This window comes from Aythya fuligula, chromosome 2 (assembly GCF_009819795.1).
Source record: "Aythya fuligula isolate bAytFul2 chromosome 2, bAytFul2.pri, whole genome shotgun sequence".
Lineage (NCBI taxonomy): Eukaryota > Metazoa > Chordata > Aves > Anseriformes > Anatidae > Aythya > Aythya fuligula.
The window spans coordinates 154,055,051-154,066,394 of record NC_045560.1 but is presented as its reverse complement, the minus strand read 5'-3'; the positions used below and the strand labels follow the sequence as shown (position 1 = coordinate 154,066,394).

Sequence of the window (11,344 nt, the reverse complement as noted above, 5' to 3'; positions counted from 1 at the left end):
GTACTGCTCTTTTTCCCAGAGTCATTTGCAAAGCACTCGCTCTGTCTATTTCTTTCCTTGTGGAAATTTGTCTCTCCCACAAAATTTCATTTTCCTTAGTGACACAGAAACACTGGTTCAGTGACCTTGGCAGCTCCTTCACAGGGTATATAACTTATGCTGTCTTTCCATGTTTATGTGAACTGCATATTTCAGCTTCCATGAGCTGATCAGGGAAATGTGCCTTAGCCCAACACATGCATGGCTGAGGATGCAATTACTGTAACTGGCTTTCCTAGCTCTCTGCTGCAAGAGCAAGAGGTTGGGTTGTCTGCAGGTCTAAAAACTGTTCCAAACTCATAATGACACCAGAATGATTTATGCTAGTAGAGAGTTTGTGCCAGTTTGTATGTCCATATCAAATTTGCTTGTATAATAACAGTCCTCTGAGATTTTTTTTTTCTTTAAAATAGGTACGGCTGTTTGGTACCTCTTTTTCTTCAGCTATGGTAATGCACTGGTTTACTAGTCAGAGGTACAGAGGTGAGGGACTGCTCTAATGTGCATAGGGTCAACTGGCGAGCAAAAATAATAGACTTTTTTTATAGACTTGAATCTTTCCTTCACTACAGATAGATGCAAAAGTTTACTTGCTTCTAATTTTATAGAACCTCCTATTAAATTAGATTGGGTGGTTCTTGTTACTCAGATTACCCTTGATACTGAACTATTATCACAAACATTGCTGTAAAAATATTTGAGTGTTACCCAGAAACAGAAGAGAACCATAAATCTTACTGAAATAGTTATGTTGTGAGATTTTGGCCATTTTCTGATGTATGTATGTGGCTCTGGATATTTCAGACAAAAGCTGCAGTCTTGCATGCTCACAGGCACCCAGCTTTTGCAGCTAACAGCAGTTTAAAGACAGATTTTTTTTTAATTTATTTCCCATACCTTAGATGCTCCAGCTCAGCTTTCCTTTGTGATCTTACAATAAGATATAGAAGCTAGAGTAAGCTTAAGAAAGAGGGTTTGAAAGTACTCTTTCCTGAGTATGCCAGAAAGAATCATACTTAGTTCTATAATTATTCCGTTGCTCCTATCTTATGCTTCATTTTAGGCATGAATCTGACTGTCTGGTGAGTTTTGTGTTTTCTGCCAGGTGTCAAGATAGTATTAGCCTGGACACGGCATGAATAATGTTACATAGTGCAGTGAACCAATGGGGACAGCAATAGTTTATCTCTTGAAAGGTGAAGACCAGCTGAAAGAACAATGCATATTGTTGAAGAGTCATTTGCAATTTCCTGCTTGTCAGATCTTTGCTTCCATTGTTGTAGATGGGCACGTATGTGACATCAGCAGTTATTTCTGTGTACAGAGGCTCTAACAAACTGTTGATGCATTCTTACTTCCAGGCCAGGAGCATCAAACCTGCATTCACTAAAGCTTTGTCAAGCTCTTTACTCAGGACCCCCTCATCAGTGAACTAGCTCAAATATTTCCCTGTCTCCTTATTCCAGCAGATCTTAGAATAATTATCTTGCTGACTTTGTGTTTTGATCAAATATTTGTGTAGACTGAACTTTCACTCTGTGCATCACATACACATGATGTTCTGGATCAGTGCTGATTTCAAAAGTCCTCATTATATACATTTAGATGCAATCAGAATCTGAACTCCATTTTTATTCCTTAATCCTTTTGTTCATGGGACCAAAGATCTATGCAGTACACTGGTAAACAATTAAAATAGAAACAAGTACAGACCATTAATAATTATATAGACAGCAAAAATCATGAATTTAATTCCCATACAAGATTATCCCCTTCACAATTACCTATCGAAACTTCGATATTCAGCTTTCAAGTCCTTTCATGCAATCGTACTGTAAGAAACTCCATAATTTTCATAGTGTTTGCCTTATTACACTGTAGATATCTGTGGTTCCATTCAATGAACAGGATAAGTGCAGGAGTTGCATACATAAAAAGAGCTTTTCCATCATGAGAGTTTGACTCCATGTTTTTTGTTTGTTTGTTTTATTAATAATGTCTGCTTTATGGCACTTTAGAGTAGTCAGAGCCATAGTGAGGTTGGTTAAAAGCAATGCTTTCCCCTACACTGGTATGAGGGGCAGGAAAAATAGCTGGAATGGCAAAAGAGCGATTTTAGCAAGTCCTGTCATCCAGTGCACTCTGCTGCTTTGAAACCAGAGAAGAGGGAAAGACAAAAAGTCTGGAGTGCCTAAGCACTTCCACGCAGTGCAAAGGCAAGACCATCAAGGAGAAGGAGGGATTTCTCAGATTTGATCCAGGATAGCATTTTATCCAACACCAATAATAGTGAATGGGGAAAACGCATGCAAAGACATGCTGTGAAGGCTCACTCTCAGTTGTAGTCCAAGTTTTGTTATGAATTCTGACCAAAGCGCTGCAGAACATAGAATCACAGATCACAGAATGGTTGGGGTTAAAAGGAACCTCTAGAAGTCATCTGGTCCAACCCCCTGCTCAAGCAGGGATACCTACAACAGCGTGCCCTGGATAATGTCCATGTGGCTTTCGAAGACCTCCAGAGTGGGAGATTCCACAACCTCTTTGGGTGGCCTGTGTCAGTGCTCTGTCACCTGCGCAATAAAGTGTTTCCTGATGTTCAGATGGAAACTCTTGTTTTCCAGCTTGTTCTCATTGCTTCTTGTCCTGGCACTGGGCACCGCTGAAAAGTGCCTGGCTCAGTCCTCTTTGCAAGCTCCCTGCAAGTGTTTCTAAACATTGAGAAGATTTCTCCTGAGCCTCCTCTTCTTCAGGCAGAAGAGTCCCATCTCTCTCTGCCTCTCCTCCTAGAAGATCCCTTACTCTTGGTGGCCCTTTGCTGGACTCTTTCCAGTACATCCAGATCTTTCTTCTAGTGGCATGGCCAGAACTGAAACCTCAAAGTCTTCCAGGAAAAGCATTGCTGAAGCCCGGGATTGAACCAAGGACCTTTAGATCTTCAGTCTAACGCTCTCCCAGCTGAGCTACTTCAGCCCTGCTTGGGTGTGACCACTCCCCCAGTCAGTTCCCAGATGGAACATCAAGCCCTCTAAGGTCTTTCCCATTCAGACTGTTTCTGTGGACAGTTCACTCTTGTCCTATTATGGGGCAAAACACTACAGGTGGGAGAACACTATGATCCACTGAAATCAGTGACGCTCAGCCCACAAGGAGGGCATCTGCTACAAGTCTGCACACACCAGCCTGCAACTGATTCTTCAAAGGCAACTACCAACCCTGCCACGATTTCCCAGAGACATCAGAAAAAGTCTTAAAGTTAGTATGTTTTAATTGCCAATGGAAAATATATTAAAACTGGTAAGGTAGCATGGGGGCTACCTTACCAGTTTTGGGGGCTTTGGAAAGTTCAGTTTGAATTTATAGTTTTGTTTTGTTTTGTTTTGTTTTGTTTTGTTTGTTGTTGTTGTTTGTCTGTTTCTTTGTTTGTTTTCCCCTGTGTTTTAAAGTCTTTCTTTGTTTCCTTTTAGCTTCCTTTAACAATATCTTTCTCCTACCATGGTGTAACAACTTTTCCTTGGACCTGACAGTCAGTAGTTTTAGTTTATTTTCCAAGTAGGACCTTATAAAGGTCCTCACAGCGCATCACACAATATCTGTTTTCATGTTCCACTATATAACTTCAAGTCACCTACAGTGCAGTTCATCTGAATAAATTTTGACATTTCCATCTAGGACCTCCTTCCATTCTATGAAAAGATAAAAAGTGCTTGTAGGGTCTGAATTTAGACTTCTAAAATAGGTCATGGGAATTGTACTTAGTCATTCACGGCTGTTCTCAGCTGAGTACAAAGATGCCTACAGTGACTAGCACAGCTGGAGACACCTACACTGAAGATATATATCTGAAGCTGGATGACACGAATCCCATCCCTGTTTCCTAATAAAGGCAAATTTTCAACAACAATGGAAACTCAGATTCTCACTTGTTTAGACCCTTGTTCAGTTACTTGAATCTTACAGAATGATTGTAAATATATCACTACTGACTTTTATACCATTTGGGACAAATTGAGTTATATAACACCCCACAATGAAAATGATTCTTTTCTGACTTGCTCAAGTAAAAGACTAAATTTCTCCCTTCATTAAAAAATCCCTATGACTGTTTATCACAACAGTTCTCTGATTCCTTTTGTTGCATCTGAGCAGCAGCACAGCAGACTGGGAGGCCCTGATGTGGAATTCACAGGAATCTCAAGTGATGTTACTAGGGTAAAGGAAGAAGTAAAAGAAGAAAATGATAAATAATCTTGGAGAAGTTGGGATCCTTGCAGGACTTGGCCTACTTTCATTATTTAACAGTCAGGAGAAGATTTTCCTCCCTTATGTCTCTCTCTCTTTTAAATGAAAAAAATAAATACAAACAAACAAACAAAAATCAAGCTATTTCATTCAGGAACTATATCCTGTATAGAGAATGAGCTTGTTAGTTAAAATGAAAATTTCAAAAACTGATGCTTTACTTTTTTTTTTTTTTTTTTTTTTTTTTTTTTTTTTTTTTTTTTTTTTTTTAATCTATGTAATTCATGAAGAGTCTATGATATTTAGGGAAAAGGCTGGGCAATCGGGCTGGGTGACAGATCCTGCTCAGCTATTCATGGAGTATTACTATTGTTTATCTTTCATTAAGTGGACTATATTACTCTTGAATTCCCAGACTGCGTAGAGTAGTTCTTCAGAGACCTTACAAATACTGGGTTAACAATGAGGATGGAAACATCTAACGTTCTTCAGTGCTTGAGTTTTCACTCCTCAGATTTCCTAGGAGATTATCTTGATGGCTTCTGTGATGCAGATATCTCTGTACTTAAAAGGAAAAGTGCTCTTCAAAACAATTTAGCCTGTAGATGACTGAGCAGTGACCATATTGCCAACAGGAGTTAGCTTCTAACTAGAGTCATCCTCTGAAAGAGAATTTCTAGACTGCACTGGTACTCCCCTAAGCCATCTAAGTCTCCTGTGTATAATTTGTACCTCCTGTTGCAATTCTACCTTTGTGTCTTTTGCTTTCCATGGTCTGACTTATTCTTTTGCCCTTTCTCTCCATTAATAGAAGTATTAGTCATTTGAAGAAGTGGGAAAAGAAATTAAAGGGCTCTTGAAGATATGTCATTACTGATTATACTTCCAAACTGACAAAAAGTGCTATTCCCAAATTTAGTACACTGCACTAGATTGCAAGACAGCAATACACCATAAATTATTATATCTATGACATGCAATACAATATGTGCACCATTTTGCCAAACTTCTGTGACAAGTGCACAAAAATTATTGGAAAAATATAACACTATTAGGTACCAAATTCAATGTCAATTTATAGCCAACTCAGTTTCCGCAGGAATTAGAGTCAGTAGCATATTTCCTTCTTCTCCAGTCCTGAACACTGCACGCATAGTATGAAGTTAACTGCATTCATTCACTAGGTAAATAAGTGTGTGTATATATGTGTACATGTGTGTGTGTACCTGTGGTGAGAACAAAGAAAAAATATTTATTTTTTTCCCAGCATCATATGTTGGTGCACAGGTTTCCCAGGGGACAACGCAGATAAAGAATAATTTGTGAAAAAGCTTGAAGTAGGGCATAGAAAAGGGGAGCTTGCTGCAATTAATGTTAGGAAGCCTCCTATAATACATTTAATAGGAGCTCAGCATCTTTGTAAACATATGAAAGACCAATCACATTTTTATCAGAGAAGGCTGATATTTTCTGTCTGCTTTTACTAAAATCTGAATAATATGATAATAATGTAACTTGCACAATAAGAGTGTGTCACCTTTGTAAATCGAGCATACATAAAGCAAACAGGAACTAATAAGAGACAGCAGCTAATTGGGCAGCTAATTAGGCTGGACAAGCTTCCCAGGTAACATAAACTGGTCCTGGTTAGGACGCTGGGCTAAAGCACAAGAGACTTTTCCTTTGATCCTCAAAGATAATACTATATTTTTAAAAGATCTCTTTAGGCTGCTATGTCCATCCAGATGGTCCTAAATCTGGTATACAGATCTTTTAAAACCCCTACATAGTCACCTTTGAAAGACTTCTGGCATTTGAGATATCTCTGACATAGCCTAAAAGTCTGTCACTGCCAGGCAGTAGTCCAGGCACTGCAGAGGGACAGGTAGGGTCTATGTGCTGTGAGTACCAAGATATTATGTCAAGCAACTTATCAGCAGGGACCATAGTTAGCCCTCACAGCATACATCTGCTAGTTTAGGCATTGTATCTCATATATCTAAGGAAATACAAAGTAATCCCTCACCATTCTTACTAATTGACTTTATTAAACCTTACTTTATCAAGAGAACAACTCTTTGCTCTTGTTGAAGCCATACTGTCTGTCTCAGATCACCTCCCTGTACTGCATGTGCCTTTACATTGCTTCCAGGAGGATCTTCCCATGCACAGAGGTGAGGCTCACCGGTCTGTAGTTTCCTGGGTCCTCCTTTATAACTTTTCAAAAATAGGAGTGAGATCTCTTTTTTTTTTTTCCAGTCACCTAACTTCCAGGACTCTTTGAATAAGATGGAGAGGCTTGACAACTACATCAGCCACTTTGCTCAGGACCCTGGGATGCATGGCATCAGGTCCCATAGACCTGTACTTGTTCAGTTTCATCAGGTGGTCTTGAACATGTTCTTTGTTTACAGTGGGAAGGACAAGTAGCAGTCACATAAGTAAAGTTGGTTTCCTGAACTCTGTATAAGTAATTAATAGCAATCCTTTGCTTGATAAAGTTACCATGGTAAATGCACCGAGGTCTGTGAGAAGCTCAGGAACCCTTATTGTTGGCCACTTTTGAGGAAAAACGGAACAAAACAAAACAAAAACCACCACCACCACCAACAAACAAACAAACAACAATTCATCTAGAAAATGTATATATAGACAGATCTGTTGTTTGAGCAGACTAATACTGATTTTTATGTATGTTCCCTTGCATGTTTCTACATTGAAATATGTGTCTGATTAGGCATCATTTTCTTCTAAGTAAGCTCTGATTTTCAAGTGGGTCTTGGGGGGGGGGGGGGGGGGGGGGGGGAAAGGAGATTAATCTCCATGTTCACTCAAGGTCACATGGTGACTTTGAACAGGTAAGTCTAACACCTGTTTTCCAGGCACAAGTCTTTTTGCACAACACATTTTTTCTAAATTCTGTAAATCTGGTTAATACAAAAATAATATAGCAAAAGGAATATCATTTTCCCCCAAATGTGTAACAGAAATGCAACATAGCAATATTAATGGATTTCTTGTTAAATACTGGTACAGTGGTACTGCGCTTTGTTCTACAAAATGCTGGTGTGTTGGGTAATCTGACCTGGATCTTTACAGATGAGAATATCCAAAAGATGCAGATGTTAGACCCAAGATGAATAGACTGCAAGGAAAGAAAAATAAATGAATTAGTGAGAGAAAAGCAGTACAATTTCCTTCCTCCAGAGAACACATTTTGAGTGCAGATTTTGTTTTAATAAACTTGTCGCATACAAGATTTCCCAGTACCCCTCTCAATCCAACTTCAAACACAGAACAGACTCAGAATATAAACTATAGTTTACCAAATGTAACTTGGAGATTCAGCTCAGACTCAAGACTACTGATTAGCGTACTCATTTGCAAAAGATGATGGGTCTGTGTCTGAAATTTTGCGACAGAATACTTATCTGCCTCTTGTGCCCTAGACTCAGGTTTATTTTTGTCTCTTCTTGTGCTCTCTTCCTGTGCTAGCTGAATCAACTTGCTGTAAACCACATGAGACCTAGATGAATCTTCAGAGATAGGTTTTGTAACAAAAATAAATAAATAAAATGAGGAAGACAGTTTCTGGTAATGAAACATTGCTGCTGGAAGGTTGTAAATAACATTGGCCTACCTTCTGAATCTGATAAAGAGAGTTCCCTTAAATACAGAGCTATTTTCCCTCTGCTTGGGACTGCCCTATATCCAGTATGGATTAGCCTGTCCCCTACCTTATCTATGCTTCTGTACTCATAAAATATGGTTGAGATTATTTAAATGGCAAGAGGATATCCTCCTGTTAGCAACGCATCACAGATGTACTGTGTGAAACCAAAATCAGATCTAAGCCACATGAATTTAGAAAGTCAGCCTTTGCCATTATAAGCAGCCTATGTGCCTTTTCTACTTTTCTAATTTTTATTTTATTTTATTTTATTTTATTTTATTTTATTTTATTTTATTTTATTTTATTTTATTTTATTTCTTTTATTTTATTTGTTTTATTTTTACACTGCAATTAGTGTAAGCTCCCCCTGATGTTTTTAGCCTTGTTCTTTATGTAATATCTTCCATAACAAATAACCATCAAGGTATTGTCTGTATCCCTGACAGAAAAATAATTTAAAATAAGAGCATAAAATAAATATCTGTCTGTTTGTTGCTGTTATTGTTTGTTTCTTTCTTTGTTTTCAGGGGGTGTTTTTACCATATCACTCAAAACACGCTATTAGAGAGAAGAAAAAGTGGTAATGGAGGGAAAAGCAAAAGTAATCTACAGATAAGTACAAGCGTCACAATGTGAAAGAAAACAAACAGCAAAAAACACCATGAGCAAATCCAGAAAAGTAATGATTTGTTTTAAATGGGGGATTTTGACCTAGATATGTTTCATTTAGCAAAATATGTTCACTCAATATTCTGATCTCTGAAGACTAATATAAAGGATTCATTAAGATACCCACAGAGACCTTTATATAGGAATAGGGAATGGTGCTGACTGTACTGCTGAATTGTAAACCTATCTGCTCTAATGATCATCCCTACTTTAGTGGGTCTCACAAGAATGTGGCATCAGAGAAAAAAAAATACAGAAAAATAAAGCAAGATGTTTTAATTTCAACCACTGAGTATTGCACCTTGATATTTCAACTTACATAATCTCCTGTAAAATATTGCATGTTCTTTGGGGGAAACGTAGGTGATTGCAGGTTGTGAGAATGAGGAACTCCTGACAATGTAGGTTGGAAGATGCCAAATAATCATAGAATCATAGAATGGCTCGGGTTGTAAGGGACCTTTAAGATCATCTAGTTCCAATACCCCTGCCATAGGCAGGGATACCACCCACTAGATCAGGTTGTCTGGGGCCTCATTCAACCTGGTCTTGAACACCTCCAGGGATGGGACATCCACAGCCTCTCTTGGGAACCTGTGCCAGTGCCTCACCACCCTCTGAGTGAAGAGTTTCCTCCTGACCTCTAATCTAAATCTCTCCTCTTTTAGTTTCAAAAAATTCCCCCTTTTCCTGTCATTATCTGATCGAGCAAAGAATTGTTCTTCATCTTTTTTAGTAATTTGTGTTATTAAAAGTGTTTCATACATGTTTAATATGTGTTGTCATGTTTGGTGGTGCCATTCCTCCAGTTACAATAAAAACAAATAAAATTTAGAGACCTCCTAGAGTCAGTCACATTCCTATCAGATTCAGTGTTAGAACTGATACTACTGCACATATTCACAAGGGTTATCTTGCAGTTGCAATGTACTCAGTTGGCTTAATCAGGCAGTGAGACACATTGGTTTCATGGCTAGCTGTGTTCTTCCACCAGATATCGTGATGGAGGAAGTCTTACTTATGGCCAGGGAACAGTGTTGTTTCTATCAGAAGAAATTCATCATTGAGATATGGAAATTTGGTCCAAGTTGATCCCCATTACCTGCACCAGTAGAGCAGGTAGACGGGGAATTCATCAGTGATAAAATAACTGCTGCTTTTCCTACCTCAAAACATGAATTTGCATCACTTTGTTCAGGTTTGTTTTTCTAGCTCTAATTTACTCTACAGAAATTCAACCTTCTGTATAAGTAACACTTGAGCCAGATAGAACTGAGCTGAAGGAGGATTTCAGCACTACTGAGACCTCTGAACAGAAATGGACATCATTCCTTAACTCCACATCCTCTGGGTGATTTTATTTTCAATCTCCTTTGAGTGTTGACTTCCACACTAATGGCAGAAGCGGTGGGGAAAATAGGCTACAACTGCACCCTATCTCCCTTATTTGGATACTAGTTTTACCAATCTGTTAATTTGTTTTCTACAAACTCTAAGATCTCAGTTGTTCAACTCCTTTATGAAGCTCATTTTTAAAATGGCAGTAGAATCACAGCAAAAAACAGGCAAACAATCAAGCAAACTGAAAAATACAGCAATAAATCCCATTCTCTTGCTCTGTCAGTCTCGCTAATTGCCACTTTATTTAATACCTTCCTCTTCTGCTACAGGTTATTAAGAAGGATGTTGAAGCCAGACACTCTTTCAAGCTGGTATTTTATTAGACAGAGATTACACTGTGAGATTTCCATCTAGGCTCTCACACTAGGGACTCTCTCTGCTCACTGGTCCATAATGACTGACCTACATATCTCTGCCGACCAGGGTTTTGCTGGATGACTGCATTACCCAGCAGAATTTGACTGCCCTTACTGTATTCATTTGCCACAGCAATTAAACCCATGCGTTGATTTATTGAGTGCAGGCCTGGTGTGAGATGTAGGAATGCACATGACTCATTCCTTTCTTTCTGGCATAACACTACTTCTGTGCAAATTGTGTTTGGCCATCTTTGTGCTGCTTTTATCTTGCTTAGAATTACTTTTGGCTTCTAGGGACAAATAATGACCATAGTCATTCATTTTGTAATATCTCTTTATTTCGCTCTTTCTCCTTGCTTTTAATTACCTTCAGGTTGTTCATTGATGTCATGTCCTCTCTTCACAGACTGATCTGAAATGTAATCCACTTTCTCACAACCATTCACTTACGAAAGTCTGAGCAAGTCTTAGAGATGCATTGTATCCTTGGATGGAGATCTGAGTTGGAAATAAGTATACAAAACCCCAAAGATAATCTAGTGTTAATGCTTCTTCAATTAGTTTCTTCAATAAATGGATGACAGCTGTGTCCTTTGAAAATTAAGTATTGTAAAGAATTTAATCACAAAAGCTATGGGGTATGCCCCTGGATATAGATGGGTAATTGCCAAATCTAGGATGGCTCCATAAGGAGACAGGGCCAAATTTTATTAGCTATTTATGTTGCAAATCATGCAATCTGTAAACGTGTTACAAAATATAGTTAGAAAGATTTTGGAGAGCAGAACTGTACTGAAACCTTCACCAAAATATTCACCCTTCATTGCAGCACTTAAGACAAGACATGGGATCGGTCTGGTATCCTAAACCAGCTCATATTCAAGTCACTAAAGGGAATTCAAACCCTTTCAATTCCCTTTCTCAGAACTTGGTTGTAAAAAAACATATAAAATGTCTGAGT

General features: G+C 38.4%; 1 non-coding gene across 1 annotated transcript; it reads right to left on the bottom strand.

The window, feature by feature from the left end:
* Positions 1 to 2,939: 2,939 nt before the first annotated feature.
* On the bottom strand, positions 2,940 to 3,012 carry TRNAF-GAA. The gene has a single exon. It is a non-coding gene; the product is annotated as a tRNA-Phe (tRNA).
* Between the last annotated feature and the right edge of the window lie 8,332 nt (positions 3,013 to 11,344).